The sequence below is a fragment of the Leptinotarsa decemlineata genome, unplaced genomic scaffold, assembly GCF_025532065.1.
Source record: "Leptinotarsa decemlineata unplaced genomic scaffold, Ldec_3_MD MMD2_tig00026328_RagTag_RagTag, whole genome shotgun sequence".
In the NCBI taxonomy this organism is placed as follows: domain Eukaryota; kingdom Metazoa; phylum Arthropoda; class Insecta; order Coleoptera; family Chrysomelidae; genus Leptinotarsa; species Leptinotarsa decemlineata.
The window spans coordinates 18,467,587-18,484,266 of NW_027412688.1; the positions used below are offsets into that span (position 1 = coordinate 18,467,587).

The 16,680-nt window shown below is 33.7% G+C and overlaps 1 protein-coding gene and 1 long non-coding RNA gene across 2 annotated transcripts in view; one reads left to right on the plus strand and one right to left on the minus strand.

The window, feature by feature from the left end:
* The window catches only part of LOC111507433 (lachesin), a 386,435-nt gene that overhangs the window by 150,893 nt on the left and 218,862 nt on the right, over positions 1–16,680 (minus strand).
* Positions 12,622–14,174, plus strand: LOC111512824 (uncharacterized). The gene is made up of 3 exons (XR_012467320.1): positions 12,622–12,933; positions 13,447–13,656; positions 13,942–14,174. It is a non-coding gene; the product is annotated as an uncharacterized lncRNA (long non-coding RNA).

Here is a 16,680-nt window from a genome sequence, read left to right on the forward strand (position 1 = left end):
GTGAATTTTAGTATACTTGAGACATCTGGGAAATTGGAAATCCAGAATAACACATTGGGTTCGACTGTTCAAATAGTTATCAATTAGACCGGCGGAAGAGTTCGCAAATCCAAGATATTTCAGTAAGGCAATTAAAAGCTGATGGCATATTCTATCGAAATCTTTGGAAAAGTCTATTAATACAAGAACAGAAAGTTCATTGCTGTCGATTGATTTGTGAATATCATCTACGACTTTTAAAAGCGCAGTCGTGCAACTATGGCTTGGTCTAAAACCTGATTGGGACGATGGTAATATTTTATTTTTCTCCAGAAACTCACGGATTTGTTTATTGAGGATTTTTTCTAGAATTTTATATATGGCACATAAAATGCTTATAGGGCGAAGGTCACTGAAATTCTGGGGATTGTTGACTTTACATTGAGGGTGAACGTGAGTTGCTTCCAGGTTGTAGGAAATACACTAAAATCGATACAGGTGTTGAAAATGTGTTCTATAAACTGTAATATAAAAGGACCAGAATGAAGTTACATTTTAATGCTAATGCTAATGCTATTGCTATCGGATGTTCTCCTAAATCGAAAATTATTTTGATTATTCATTTTATTTTTAGAGAGAAATGAGAGAAAATTATCATCTGATTGACTATTGTGAGAATTATTTTCACAAAAAAATTTATTGATTTCATTTGAATTCTTTAAATGATCGGGAATAGTTTTTCTAGGATGTCTGCTACTCAAACCAAGATCAGAGAGTTTTTTCCAAATATTATTTTTGTTACGGAGTTGAAACTCAAGATACGCTTTATTGCTTTATTAGTGAGATTCCTCAACTGTTTGTAGTAATCCCAGTGAGTAGCCAGATCACTTAGTCTATATTTCGACAGAGCTTTGTCTCTCAGTTTCATCAAAAGCCTCAGACTATCGGTCAGCCAAGCGGACTTTTTTTTAGTTATGCGCACAGTTTTCATAGGTGCATGAGCATTGATGTTATCTAAGATCAAAGAGATGAATTTTTGTACTTTAAGATCAATATTATCTACCTCATAAATACTGCTGAAGTCACAGGTTTGCATATCAACACAAAATGATTCGATATTAAAGCGTTTGAAATCCCTATAAGTGTACTGAAAACAATGTTGTTTATCGACAGAACTGCCAATGGTACAAGACGATAGGCAGTGGTCAGAAAAACTCGAACAATCCACAATAGCACAGTCGGTGTGGTAAAGATTTGTAGAATATAAAATGACATCCAGTAGTTTACCCGAGTTAGAAGAGTAACGAGTGGGTTGGTTAATGATCTGGTGTAAATCATATGCTTTAATGATATTTTCAAATTCTATGAGTTGCTTGTTCGTTGCATCCAAAAAATCTATATTAATATCCCCAGCACAGACAGTGTAATTGAAACAAGGATAGATGTACGACATAACATCTTCAAATTCTGATAAAAATGCCTGAGGATGTTCATTGGGTGGTCGGTATATGGCTCCGACAGCATATTTATTTTTATTCAAGCGGAACGATATCCATATCTGTTCGGTTTCTATTATAGGTAAATTGGTAAATTGGCTAGCACAAAGATAATTTTTAAGATGGCAACCCTCTCCACCACGGCCTATGCGGTATTTTCGAAAGAGAACATATCCGGGCAGTGAAATCGACTCGTCAGGTATCCTGTTACTTAACCATGTTTCTGATATAGTGATGGTATCATAAATGTTAAATACCTTTTGTTTGAATTCAACGAACCCATTCATGATGGATCGAGTGTTAATGTGGCAGATAGAGAATGGCATCTCAGTTAAGATTCAATAAGTAAATTGGTAATAAAAAAGAAGTAAATTAATAAAAAAAAAAGAAAAGAAAGGAAATAGAATGACATGTAAATTTAGCTATCTGAAGGAATTTTGTGAATGTTCACTTTTTTCGTTCTCTCAGGTTGAGTTTCTTGGGGGCGTGTGTGGACTCAACACGCGAAGCCAGCTCTTTCTTTTCCTGATTATTATTGATGGGTGTATTGATAGTGCTCTTCACTCCATAGACTATAGAAGGATCCGAACTCATTTGTTCCAATGCATATTTGGTACCATTCACGAATAATCTGTTTTGCCGGATTGTTGCTTTCAGTCCGTTTCCTTTAGAAATATTGAGAAACCCACGTAAAGATTTATGTATAACTTGGTCCTCGGGAGATAAGTCGTTGACAATGAATATATCGGAGTCTTTGAGTTTATAAGAATTCTTCAATACTTCGAGTTTTTTCCAGTAGGATGAAAATTCAACTTTCAAAATTTTTCTGTTGTTTTTGTTAGGAAGATGAAAAATATTATCGATGTCCTGGAAACCCAGTGGAATTTCAAGAAGCTCGCTGAGATCTGTCAGAGATTGGGTGAAATTATCAGATTGAAGGCCGAAGACAATTATGTTGTTTTTTCTCAGTTTATTGTTCAGATGCAGCATTTGATTTTTCAATTGCGAGTTTTCAGTTTCTTGGCGACAGATCCGTTCATTAGCGGAAGATAATTCTTTTTTAATTTCAGAGAGCTTCTCCTGAGTTTTATCGCTTTTATCATTGACAATCATGAGTAGTGTATACACATCCTCAATTTTTACATTTTCCGGTATCTGGTTCATATTAGAGTTTACAAATGGAACATATAAAGTGTGCACAGCGACTGTACTAATTGAATTTGTGGAATGCCTTAAATTTAAATGTTTTTGTACGACAATGTTTTTACTGCGAATTCCTTAAAATCTCACAGACAATGGCATACGTAAATCAACTTTACTTAGTGATGAAGGCAAAAACAGCTTACCAAAATCATCTAACAGATAGGTCACTTATTGCACAAATTTTCAGACAAAGAACGAAATTTTTATGTTGACTAATAACTGATTTATAACGATCTAGGCGAGAGCTCAAAAATTTAGATACATTCATTATTCACCATTTCTTCAAATAAGGTGAATTTGAATTTTTTTCAAAAAATATTCATTTATTCATAAATGTTTTTTCTATTCCCTTGAAATTAGCCCCCCTCAAATATAATACTCCTGTCCCAACATTTTTCCAATCCTCGAAGCAGTTCTCATGCAATTTTAAATATGTCCTTGAGCTTTCTCAGCGATTCGGTTTTTATCTTCTCAGTTGTCGCAAAACTCTGTACTTTCAAGGGTCTCTCCAATCTTGGAGAGCCCTCGCAGAGGGCTGCATCTGGTGGATACGGCGGCTAAAGCATAATTACGGTAATGTTATTAGCCAAATTACAAACAAGCAATGACGAGTGATCAGATACATCATCGTAATCCAAAGACTATGAATTGTTTTTCCACAATACCGGACGTATCGCTTCTCGCAAGAGGCGCATGACTTCGAGATTATACTCCTTAATGACCGTACGACCATGTTGCAAGAACTCTTGATGCACTGCGCTGCGGTAATCGAAGAAAACAGTAAGCAAATCCTTGGGATTTCATCGAACTTGATGTGCTTTTTTTAATCTTGGCTCCATCGAGCTCTTCCATTGGGACGATTGGACTTGGTTGCAATATCGTAACCATATACCTATGATTCGTCTCCAGATATGGCCCTTTTAAACAAATCTGGATGGCCGTTAACGTCATTCAACAATTCCTTAGCAATGCTCATGCGACGGTTTTTTTTTTGGTCAAAATTCAGCAACTTTGGAAAGAACTTCGATTCATGCCCAAACTTTCCGGAAAAATCGCATGGTATGAACCAACCGATATGCTGACATCTTCAGTCATCATAGTGATCCGACGATTCTCCAATTCTCTTCACTTTCTCAACATTTTCGTCGGTTGTTGACGATGCCACTAGTAACATATCAAACGTTTTTGAGGACTTAATTCCCATTTTTACACAAAATTTGAGGCAAATTCTTTCGATAGCAGAAAATCGCCCAACACACAAAATACTCCTAACGATTATGCCTGTCACTAACAAACTGTGAAAATATGTTTGAGACGAATGTACCATCATAAAAAAAATTTTAAAATTGACAATCGAATGTACGCAGCCCGCGAAATTTGAACACTCACCTTATTTTTTTAAATTTCAGTATAAAACAAAGAAACATAAAACTTGAGTTCATTTTTGAAAAGGTTTCTTACGGTTTAATCTGCGTTTATTATCAGATTATGAATTTTTCAGATGCCAGTTGATGATGAGAAATTCATATTTAAGGTTTGATTTATGAAATCCGTAAGGTCAAGTTCATTGCTAAAGAATAATAAAATTGTCATGAACTATATACATTGTCAACATCAGTTGACTACCACAAAATTCATTAAATAATTTGATGAATAACAGCTCACTCACATACATATCAAAATAGTTATTATATGAATCATGTGAATTATTGGAATATTTTCCTTAGTTCATTTATAAAAAAATGTTATTTTCCGATAGATTTTTAGAAATAATTTCAGATCACCTTCTTGGAAAAATTACGAATATGAACTGGTGGAAATTATTCATTCTAGATTTATTACTGATGAAGTTGCCTGGAAATTTGATTCGAATGGTCCAAAAGAGAATAAGCTATTTGCAAACTCATTACTTGCCAAAGTAACACTGTGTATGTCAGTCAGTCTATTTTTGTATATCATTGATATTCATTTTTTGGATTTTTTTCGACTCAATAGTTGAGGAGAGGCAGAAACAAGCTGATTTTTTTATTGAAGATAGAAAAGTTCAAATGTTGTATTTTCGACTCAGACAGTACCACGAAAAAAACCTTTGGCAGGCCGAAACTGATAGAGGACCATGAATATAACGCTTGTTGGCATCATCTAGCTCATTTTTTATTTCCTAAAAGTGGTAAAACTTATATTTTCAACTTTTCATTATTGTGCTAGATAGACATAATATAGCCTGGTAATTGATCATCAGAATTTCAGGAGCAATAATCAAGTTGGTAGATTCATTATACTCATCCCTGTAGAAAATTAATAATTTTACAGGTCATGTTTCAATATATATATATACAGGTCATCGATGTTGTAAAATAGTAATAATATAGAAAGTAGTATATAATACATTACGTTTTCAATATATTTTGGGAGTCACAATGAAGAAAGTATGATATTAATTTGTATCGAACCCACGGCCTTCCGATCGTGAGTCGGGCGGACTACCACCGCAGCCAATTCCACAACTGCATATTTCACAATATATATATATATATATATATATATATATATATATATATTAATATATTATAATTTTTATATATTATAATTACATTTTTAATAATTAATTTATTTTCAATATTTTTGTAATAAAATTTGTTTATTTGTTTACTAAAAGGATTTGAAGCTTTAATAACTTCTGATTATTATATGCGAGCGCTATCAATAGCAGGCGGTGATATCATCTTCATGGCTCTACTCACACTGAACGTTTCACATTCTGTTTGTTCTTTTACACGGTTAGAACGCATAAGTGCAGGTATTTGTCCTCTCTCCTTCCATTCGGATGTCTCTTTGAATTTGCCTGTACTGATGTTACATCTGGTAATATCCATAATACAATACACATTCCTAGAAACAATGAACCTGGAAAAAAATCTGTTGAAAAAAAATCTATTTTTCCGTTAACCTGCTGTCGCACCCCTATGAATGACGACCCTCACAAGTCGAAACTTGTGTGAGCTAATGAATAACGAGGTCTTACCTTTTAACGTGTGATTCCTAACACGAGTTGAACGATAGCAAGTGAAAATCGATCGTTCAGCCTAGGGCTTGAACCACCGACCAACACGGCAGTCAATTAGAGTGAGTGAACACAGCACCCACGTCGAACCGCCCGGCTACCGACCGACCAACACAACACAAAGGATATTACCCAAATACACGCAACTTTAAAGATAATCAGGATGAAAGGAGTGGAAAAATAATTGCACTTAGACGTTCTAACCTTATAAAAGAACAAACAAGAAGATAAAACGTTCAGTTCGAGTAGAGCCATGAAGATCATAGCCCGGCCTGCTATCGAAAGCGTTCGCATATAATAATTAGGAGTTATTGAAGCTTCAAATCCTTTTTGTGAACGAATGTTAATATATCCAGGAACCTGCGTGAACAAAATATATTAAAAAAATTTCGAAGACTAATCGTGAAAAGAACAGCTTGTTTTTAACGTGTGGACATCCTCATGAATCATAAAAAAAAATTATCAAAAAATTTTCTTTTTTCATTCTGGTTTTCAAATCGCCTCTATCATCTAATTGTGGAAAAATAAATATCGAAACTTATACCACATTTAGTTTCAATATTTGAAATCTAAAATATTTGTTTTTCACCAACAGATAAAAAGTTCAAAACAGAAAGCTGAAAAACAAACTTTTTTTCGATAAAAAAATTAGTTCAGAAGTTTTCAGTAGATCATTATTATCACTGCTTCAAAACTAATGACCATGGATCAATCCTAGGTCAAACAAATAGTTAGTCTAAGGTATTACAGTGGTTATCTGGACGTTATGGAAAACATTGTAACGAATTTGAAGCCGCCTCTGACCAGTACGCCGGCCGAATCATGGAACAAACACATGACATCACCGCGAAAGAATTCTAGTACCGAATCGACTACAACATTCTAGAAAGGATCGTTACCATTGTAAGCATGTATTCCCGACCCAAGAGGGCAGTTCATAAAGTGAATCGAGCGGCTAAATAAGATATTCAAATAGTGGAAATAAATTAAGAGTTAGTTGCTAAGTGTTGTAAAAAAATTACTTTGTGATTAGTGAAATATTGTTGAAAATCTATTTGTTCACGACAGGTGATTTATTAATTGGTTACAATATCCCCAGGATTATTCCAGTAGAAATTTGATATATCTCCGGAATACTATAAAAAATTGTGTGATTGCGATCTGCAGATAAGTTGAATCCCCAAAGGCACAGACAAGTTCTTAGCAACAAAAGTTCTCTTAACCTAAATTTGTGTTCTCGATAAATCAGTGGAAGCATCGGAGAGTATAGAGTCACTATTTTCAAATTGGTTGCTCACTTCCTTTTTTTGGAAGATTTCCACTTTTTCTTTTATATCAAGATTGAGTTGTAGAAAGCCAAAAACTTTCTTTCCCAAAAATATAATAGAATATTTGAACCAAGCAAGTTCATTGAAATACCCACAATATATTATCTTTAAGCATCAAATGATTATTTGGTCAGCCAAAAGTTATTTTCAGATAATAATTTTATTGTGTTATTTATACAGTGCGGTCAATATGTATGGAATAAATTCATTTTTAGCCTTATTATATACTATGTGAAAAAAACCTGAAACAGGTCGATTTTTATTCTCAAATTGATAATTTACAGTACGAAAATATTATCCCCCTCCTGCACCCCTTCTGAATTATAAGCACCCCCTCGAAAATTTTAAATAGCAAGAGGGCTCTGTGGCACCATGTTGGAAAGGGATTTCAGTCCTCTGTTCAGAAATATAAATTTTTTTAAGTTTGGTGCAATCATAACTGAGAAAATTGTTTTTTACAATTAAATTAAATGTTCAAAATGACCACCATTATTCACTTCTGGACAGTAACTGGATCTAATAAACAGACCATCCCTGTAAACCGTATGAATCTAGTAGGCTGCTGTCATTTAGGTATTGAAAGTTACTAAAAGACGTCAGTGTAATATTTGTGGACGAATTAAATTTAATTATGGCTCGTTTGTCGGAGACTCAAAGAATAGAAATTTTAATTATGATTGCTTGTGGTAATAAAGCAAGAACTCAAAAGGACGTTTGTGAAATTTTCAATAATAAATACCCTGGTCAACACGTCTCGCAGTCTACAGTTAGCAAAATTGAAAAAAAGTTTCGTTAAACTGGACATGTAAAAAATATTGGAAAACCAGGTAGAAATGTTCAAATGTTACTGATGAAAAAAAGTAAGATGTACTTCTAGAGATTGAGGAACATCCGCATAAGACAACTCGAGAACTTGCCGCCGATAATGATGCAAGTAAATCATCTATTTTGAGAGTTTTGCATGAAGAAAAATACCACCCTTACAAAGTTCAGTTGATTCAGGAGTTAAATGAAAATGATGATAGAAGGCAAGAATTCTGTGAATGGATGATGGACAGGATAAACGCAGATTTGCAATTCATAATCAAAATAGTGTTTTCTGATGAAGCGACGTTTCATTTAAACAGAACAGTTAACAGAGTTAGATATTGGAGCAGAGAAAATCCTCACTGGATGTGTGAAACTCACACTCAATATCCTAAAAAAGTTAACGTTTGGGCTGGTATCATTAACAATAAAATTATTGGCCGTTATTTTTTTGAGGGCACTGTTAATGGTGGGGTTTATCTAGATTTTTTTGATTAACTTTTCAGTGCCTGCATTACAAATACATTTTCCTGATGTTAATCATCCAAATGAGATAGATCGAACTATTTACTACCAACAAGACGGAGCTCCACCGCATTTTGCACGTACAGTTAGAAATTATTTAAACGAGGTTTTTCCCAATAGGTGGATTGGAAAACGTGGAACGATCGAATGGGCGGCTAGTTCCCCCGATTTGACTTCTCTCGATTACTTCTTGTGGAGTTATTCAAAGTATATTTCAATAGACCAAACAATATTGCTGATTTAAAAATTAGGATAACGGAAGAAATTAACAAAATAATCCCCGAGGTCATACAAAATGTTGCACGAGAATTCCAAAATCGCGTCGGTTATTGGTAATTTTGAACATTTAATTTTATTGTAAAGTACATTGAAAAATACATTCTAAATATTATGTGGCATTATTATCTTTATTCTACGTAAAGTTTTGTGATACCTAGAGACATTATCAAAATGTTACATCCTAAAAATCAATTTTCTCAGTTATTATTGCACCAAACTCAAAAAACTTCATACTGCTGAACAGTCGTGTGGCACCTTTCCAACAAGGTGCCACACGACCCCCTTTGCTATTCAAAATTTTCGAGGGGGTGCTTATAAGCCAGAAGGGGTGCTGGAGTGGGATAACATTTTCATACTGTAAATTGTCAATTTAAGAATAAAATTCGACTTGTTTCAGTTTTTTTCACATAGTACATAATAATGCTAAAAATGAATTTATTCTATACATATGGACCGCCCTGTATGTATTTCTTTTACGTTTTTACCATTATATTTTTATTTTTATTTTTATTGCAAAATTTCTCTTTATGTTCTGTGACTTGCCATAAAGATATTTATATGTAAAATGGTTAAATAATACTCAACTCTACTCATTAATACAATTTTGAACTCTTCTGTTCTTAACAAAAACACGAACCTAAACACGATGTTTTGATGAAAACGCTATGATATCGTCGAAAAACTCAAAATCCACTATTCTGAGATAAAAAATCTGTTTAAAAAATATCTGTTTGAAATTTGTTTTTCCGTTAACCAGCTGTAGCACCCCTACGAACGACAACCCTCAGAAGTCGAAGCTTGTGCGAGCTAAGGACTAACGAGGTCTCACCTTTTTACGTGTGATTTCTAACACGTTAATAATAATTTATTTCCCAAGAGACAAATTATTGAATTGGACTAGTCAAGTCTAGAAAAATAATACAAGGTAGATTTAACAAGTTCAAATTCAGAGCTTTGGAATACAAAGACTCGCCGTTAAAAATTCTAAATATATAAAAATGTTATATATGTGAAATATAACAAAAATAATAATGACAATATTCTTATGAGATATCTTTTCAAAATAATTCATCTGTTGTACAAAAACATCTTGTTACAAGTAATTTTTTAAGTCGCTTTTTGGAAGTAAATAACGAAGAACAGTTTTTCAATTCATGTATGTACGCCATGTATGTTGGTGAAGAATAAACAGCATCAGTGGTAATACTGAACCTTGTATTACTCCGTAAACAATTATTGTTTCTTAATTTTTAATACACTTTGTGGTGACTGTTGACATAAATGTACAAAAAAATTTCAGAAAGTTTCTGCCCTTTCATTCCATTTCCAGTATCAAAATTGTTGAAAATGTCTTATAACCTATTCCATTTATGAACACAGTTTACTCTGATCAAAACGAATAGTGTTACGCTTCAGATGGTTTACGACCCGTGTAGTTTTTAATAACCTGTAGCGTCGAAGTGCTCTCTGAAATCCATATTTCTTCAAACTCGCACTGCGAGTTGCAATTTGCACAAGTTTATACGAATATAAAATTTTCGAAACGTATGTAAATTTCTAGAGAATTTCGCTCGTGTGTATAAAAATTCATCCGGCAGCTGAATTTGAAAAGCAAATGCATTTACCTCAATAAAGTATTTTATATGAAAATACGGAGGAAGATTAAAAAACTGTATCGTTATTATCGCCAGAAGCAAACTTTACTGGACCATGAATATCAAAAATCTGCATTCTGCTTTGGGCTGAGTGCCTGAATGATGGATGAATATTTTGCCCGTGTGCATAATTATATGCATCTTTTAGAATAGTTGCAAAAAAAGTATTGATTTCTGTGAAAGCAGGTATTTCTTTTTGAAAAAGATATAAAAAAATCTGTTCAAAATCTGTTTTTAACCAGCTGTCGCACCCCTACGAACAACAACCCTCAGAAGTCGAAACTTGTGCGAGCTAAGGTCTAACGAAGTCTTAATTTTTAACGTGTGATTCCTAACACGGGTTGGATGATAGCAAGTGAAAATCGATCGTTCATATTAGGGCTTGAACCACCGACCAACACGGCAGTCAATTCGAGTGAGTGAACAAAGCACCCACGTCGAACCGACCGGCTACCGACATACTTCAAATGTTCTCATTTCCACTACACAAATCGCAAACGAAGAATTTATAACTATTTCAACACAATTTTAGCTTCACGACAAATATATGAAAAATCCTTATAGTAAGAGTTAAAACAGATTTTCCGAAATTAAAACTCAATTGATGAAACAATAATTGGAATTGGTGAAAACTAGGAAGCTGAAATTTGGTGTATAGGTCCATCTTAGGTCTCAGATGCACAATAAGGAAGGATTCCAACTGAGGAGCCCCCCTTGGGAGTAAAAGGGGCGCGTTTTCATATGAAAATTACCTTTTCATCGCTGTTGCTCCGTACCGGTGGCTGAAATTTTGCATGTAGGTTCGTTTTATGTTATAGATGTGCAATAAGAAAGGATTTTCAGATATTGACAAATAGAGCGCCAGTTGCGAGGGAAAAGGAGCCTTCATAAAAGAAATTAACCTTTTCATCACTGTTCACCCATGCCCTCAAATTTTCGGTGAGTGAATCTATATTTAGTATCAGCATTGTGCCCATGCGGAGCCGGGGCGAGTCGCTAGTATATTCATATAACGCACTTCAGATATTACTTATACTCGGTTTTATTACACCTTAAAGACCACGAGAAAGATTAACGAGATGATTAAAATAAAAAAATTCATAAAATAATCCAGTGTGAATATTGAGCTGTAGTACTTGGCTCATTTTTTTTAAGTAAGAACCTTCACTCCATTACAAAACTGTTCATACCTAAAAAATAACCTCGTATATTGGGTAACCAGTGTTGTTAATGAAGAGTCAACTGACATAATTACTTCAATATAACATAATTTACCTTCGACCACTTATACAGGGTGTTCATTAAACATGCGGCAACATTTCAAGTGACTATTTCTTGGACTATTCTGAGGATATTTTGTCCTTTGATGATTTTGATAGGGTGCTTTGTATCGAAGATACGGAGCGAAAGAGAATTTCGACAATAACAATTTATTACCAAAAATTACATGTAACGTTTCTTGATCTACAAGAACTGTTGAAAATGACTACCTCGGATGCAAGAATCCAATCTTCTCCTCATCGACTTCTGAACTCTTTCAAAAACACCAGGATTGTTTTTGATAGCGTTACACCGAGCAAATTGAATGTCTGCAGCGTTTGTAGTAATTGCAATGTTTTAATAGGTACCAACGGAATTGTTAGATTTTTTATTATCTACTTAGTAGGAACAGTGCAGTACGCTATATTTTATTTCGGCTACGTTAATGATTTTAAAATTATCAAAATGGTGATTGTCAAAATTATTTTTCGCCTCGAACAAAGCGCTCTATCAAAAATAATCAGAGGGCAACATATCCTCAGAGTAGTGTAAGGAATAGTCCCTTAATTTATTTTTCCGCATGTTTGATAAACATCCTGCCCCGATAGCACCAAATATTTGGTAAATATTTTCTTTGCATGAAATAAATATTTATATCTTTTACAAATATTTGTTATCTAAAACAAATATTTTTGAAATATTTATTTTAAAATATTTCATTTCAAATATTCAATAAATATTTCCAATATATTCGAAAAGTAATATTTTATTAAATATATAGAACAAATATTCGATTTCTAACGTATAGAAAATATTCAAGAGCTTATATTATAAAAACATTTTATAATTATTTCGACAAGAATAAATAATATATAACAAGTTTTAATTTGAAACAATATGTTATAGGTACCTACTAAAGACAGTTTATTTTTCGTTTTTGAAAAATATTTCTGCCCAAGTGAAATACAAGTTATAAATTTTATTTAATCTTGTTTTTTTTTATATTTATATTTTGAGAGTTTAAATTACAACCTGCGTTTATTCAGTTATTCCAACGAAAATTAAGTCTTTCTAATGCTTATTTTTTGTATTTTTATAATTTAAATTGAAATTCATTAACACAGCGGAGTTCTACCAAGTTCTACTCTTGCGCAATCAGTGACACAGTGACTGAGCATGCATTGAGGTGTAGAACGTGAACGTGTGCGGGACGAACAGCTATATTTTGTTTTGTCCGGCTTTTTAGGTTAGAGTTTTGGAGACAACGTGCAAAACGTGTTTTGTGTGTAGATATACTTTGTTAGAGTTGTTTGTTGTTTCAATTTGAACTATATGGTGTAAGTATTATTATGGATAAGCAACGTAATTCTTTATACTGTAAAAAATACCGTTTTAAAAAAAAAAGAACATCGAGAAACTACGTCATTCTTTGAATATTTTAAATTCAGAATCTGAAAGTTCGACGACTAGTGGTCAACAACAACAATATGAATCGGATATAATTCCAGTTAAGTTAATAAGTTGATTGATTATGGTTCTCTGTAATCAACAAAAAATTATAACATATGAAGAGAGGTCAGGTGAAAAATGTACTTTGTCCATTTTAGATAATTTTTTGAGTTATTTCAATTTGAACCTTATTTTGTTTTGAGAACAAATTTTTAAAGTTGCCGATAATCATTACCTCAAAAACTAATTTTATTTGTACCAAAAATTTTTGTATTGTTGAAGTGCTAATTTGCCAAGGAAAAAGTGTACTTTGTCTCTTATTTGTAATGTGGTAAGACTAGACAAAGTACATTCTTTCCCTGACCTCTTCATATGGTAAAATATTATGGTTTTATTTGCAGATGATTTTTCTATATCTTGCTGGAGGAAGCAACTCACACAAAAGTGTATATACCTATGGCAATGCAAAAGATATTTGCCAAAAATTTAGCTATATTCTACAGTGGACAAGGTAAAAAAAAAAGAAAATCCCTTTTTGCTCTATGAAGATTCACCTTGTTTTTAGCTACTGCGAAATCGAGATTATTGAATAAACAGAATGCATTAGGCAGGTAGGTATAGTGCCTGTTGTTATTTTTTTATCAAATATTTTAGTGGTTCTATGTAGGCTTGTGTTAAGTCAGACCTCTTTTAAAGAAAATATATTTGAATCTTTTTTGTTCTTTTTATAAATAACTATAAAAAAACTACTCATGATATCATCAGTTGATGATATAGTTATTATACATTGAAATAAGACTAAAAGCTTAACATAATTTACATCAAGAACATGCATAAAAATCTTTAATACTATGTGTACTAATAAAATATATTATTATCAGTGTTTAATTTTTTAGTGAAATGGTTTTGCAGCGTACCGAAGAAGAATTTTAATTAACAAACATGTAGATACCTACCTTTTGAGAATAAATTTTTTTTTCAAATTACACAATTAAAAAATATTTTTTGCTATCTGGGTGTAGAAGTACCTTCTTACTCAAGGTGATTCAAACTCAGAATTCTTGGCAGTTTTGAAGAATTAACAACTATGTCAAATTTTAAAAGTTACTAATAGAATGAAAATGCTCAATAAAGCTATTGTACAGGTAAACACGTGTTGGTTGTTGTTGCTGTTTGGTAAACGGTCCAGTGAAAGTGTAACTCGAATAATTTTTTGGATTTTCTTTAATTATCGGCCAAATCCATCACATTACTAAAACAGTTCATAATGATTTTCACTTCGTCACAAAGTTATTATATGAAACTCAGAATGAGTATGGGTTTTCATCAAGTATCGGCCAGTTTAATGCAGGTATCAATCAAATCTGGTATGCATTATGAAAAAGTCCATATATATTATGACCAGTTGATTAGAATAATTTTAAAATTGTAAAAATGAATAATGCGAATATTTCGGTTCACGATATCAATGGAGCTGCTTCGATATAGTTATCTTAATATCGTGTTTCATTGCAGTGGTGTTGAAAATCACAATTACCAGTCAAAAATATTGACAAAAGTTGAAACTGGAGCCCTGGACGTGAAATGAATCCAAATCAAGAAAGTTTTTGAATCACCAGAAATGCAATATCCTTCCCAACGCGCGTTTCACCAATCAAGTTGACGTCTCATAGAAATGAAGAAAACTTTTTTCCTGGCGTCATTAGCATATACAGAAAATTGAGTTTTCCCCATTTTCTGATTACGCCAACTTGGTGGGCTTCGGGTGATGAAGAAAACTCTTCTCATGAAGACGCCAACTTGGTTGATGAAACGCGCGTCGAGAAGTGATTGGGGAATGTGCTTGTTTTTTAAACATATTGATGCTGACTGCCTCTATCATGAGCTCAGATTTCAATTCCTTTCATGACATGACACGACATGATAGAGGCTGGTCCAATCCGGTATCGCCCGGTAGGGTACCATTGCAATGGCTAAGTGTGAAGTTGCTTTCGGGCTAACGTTTCGTTGCCGTGCCGCTGTTTCTGGTTTCAAGGGTGGGAATATGAGGAAAACTTCCATGATGGTGCTTCTAGGGTCAAAATACTCCGGAGGTGAAATAAATTCTCAATCAGATCTCCGGTACGAGCTGATTCGAGGGCATTATCCTGCCGAAAACCACTATATGTGACAGTCAGCAGGGTCCTTCTAACATCAGCCTACTGGGAAGAAGCATGGTAACTGCAGTTGCTAAGAGGCCGACTAGCAACTTCAAAATCGATTTCTGCAACATCAGAGGACTCAACTCAAATATAAACTCAGTGTACCAACGTCTGCAAACAAATAGTCCTCATATTGTTGCACTCACAGAAACAAAACTTAGTGCTTCAACAAATCCTGTCAATTTTCTATATGATTGCTACTCCCAGACTTAACTTGGGAATATCTCTTTTTATCAGAAGCGATCTCTTTTTTCAACGACAAGAGATGCTGGAACCCCAAAACTTGCCATGTGATGTCATGTGTTTCAAAATAATATCACAGAAGATAACTGTAGTTATTGACGTTACAAGGCCGATACGTAGCAAATAACGGATTAGGTTGAGTATTGTAATCCAAATAGCAGCCTAGGATTATAACAACCGAATCCATTATTTGCGTATCAGCCGTGTGTCGTTCAGACTTTTCGTAATCCCGCTGAAAGATTACATTTTATTTCCGAGGAAAGAACGAATCACGTACCTAGTTATTCTACAGAAAATTACCAACATTATGTTGTCAGGGAACAGTTCAACAATATTTTTTTTTTTTTTATTTAATCGCATCAACCATTTTGGTTATTAGCGAACAGTATTTTACAAGCATATTTACAATTTGTTTTTGATATGAATAGCTTCTATGAACGAAAGTACATTATCTGTATTACAATTTGTTCCTAAAATAGTTTCTAGCGTTCCTATCAGCCTGTGCAGATTCCTTTGAGGGGCGAAAGTTCAACAATATCATAACAATATTATAAACAACGTCAGTTTTTTGTGTTCGCGAGTTCGCGTTAACAAGAATCATGAATGAAATTGAGGAAATTTTGGGAGAATTATGTGCAGCGAGTGTTAGCAGAATAAAGGTTTGAAAAAATCTCAACGGACGGAGGCTGATAGCATCAACTTTTCAATTGTCATCTGAATAGCGTTAAATCAAAATAACCGTATGGGATTACGAAAGATTCTTATGCTACGTTTATCGATCACCAAGCGATACACAATATAGGGCACTATTCTGTTCATTCCAGTGCCGAAATTTATATATTCGGTGACTTCAATGTCCACAATATAGAATGGCAACGATGAACAAGGTTGTGAAGCTAAGGCTTTTACAATAAGCAGCGGACTTACTCTGATTAGAAATTAGCCAGCAGCTGCAAACTTATAATAAATGAACGAAAAGAACTTCACAATCAGAGAATTAGGGATAAATTACTCGCCATTCCCAACGGGTCTAACAGATGAAGTTGTTGATCAAAACTTTACAAAATTTACAATTCCACCACTAACACAAGTGGATGGTTCAATTGCAACAACAGCCATAGAAAAAGGAAACCTACTAGCTGAACAATTTGCGTCCCACTCCACAGTCGATTTTCTGGGAAAAGCACCACC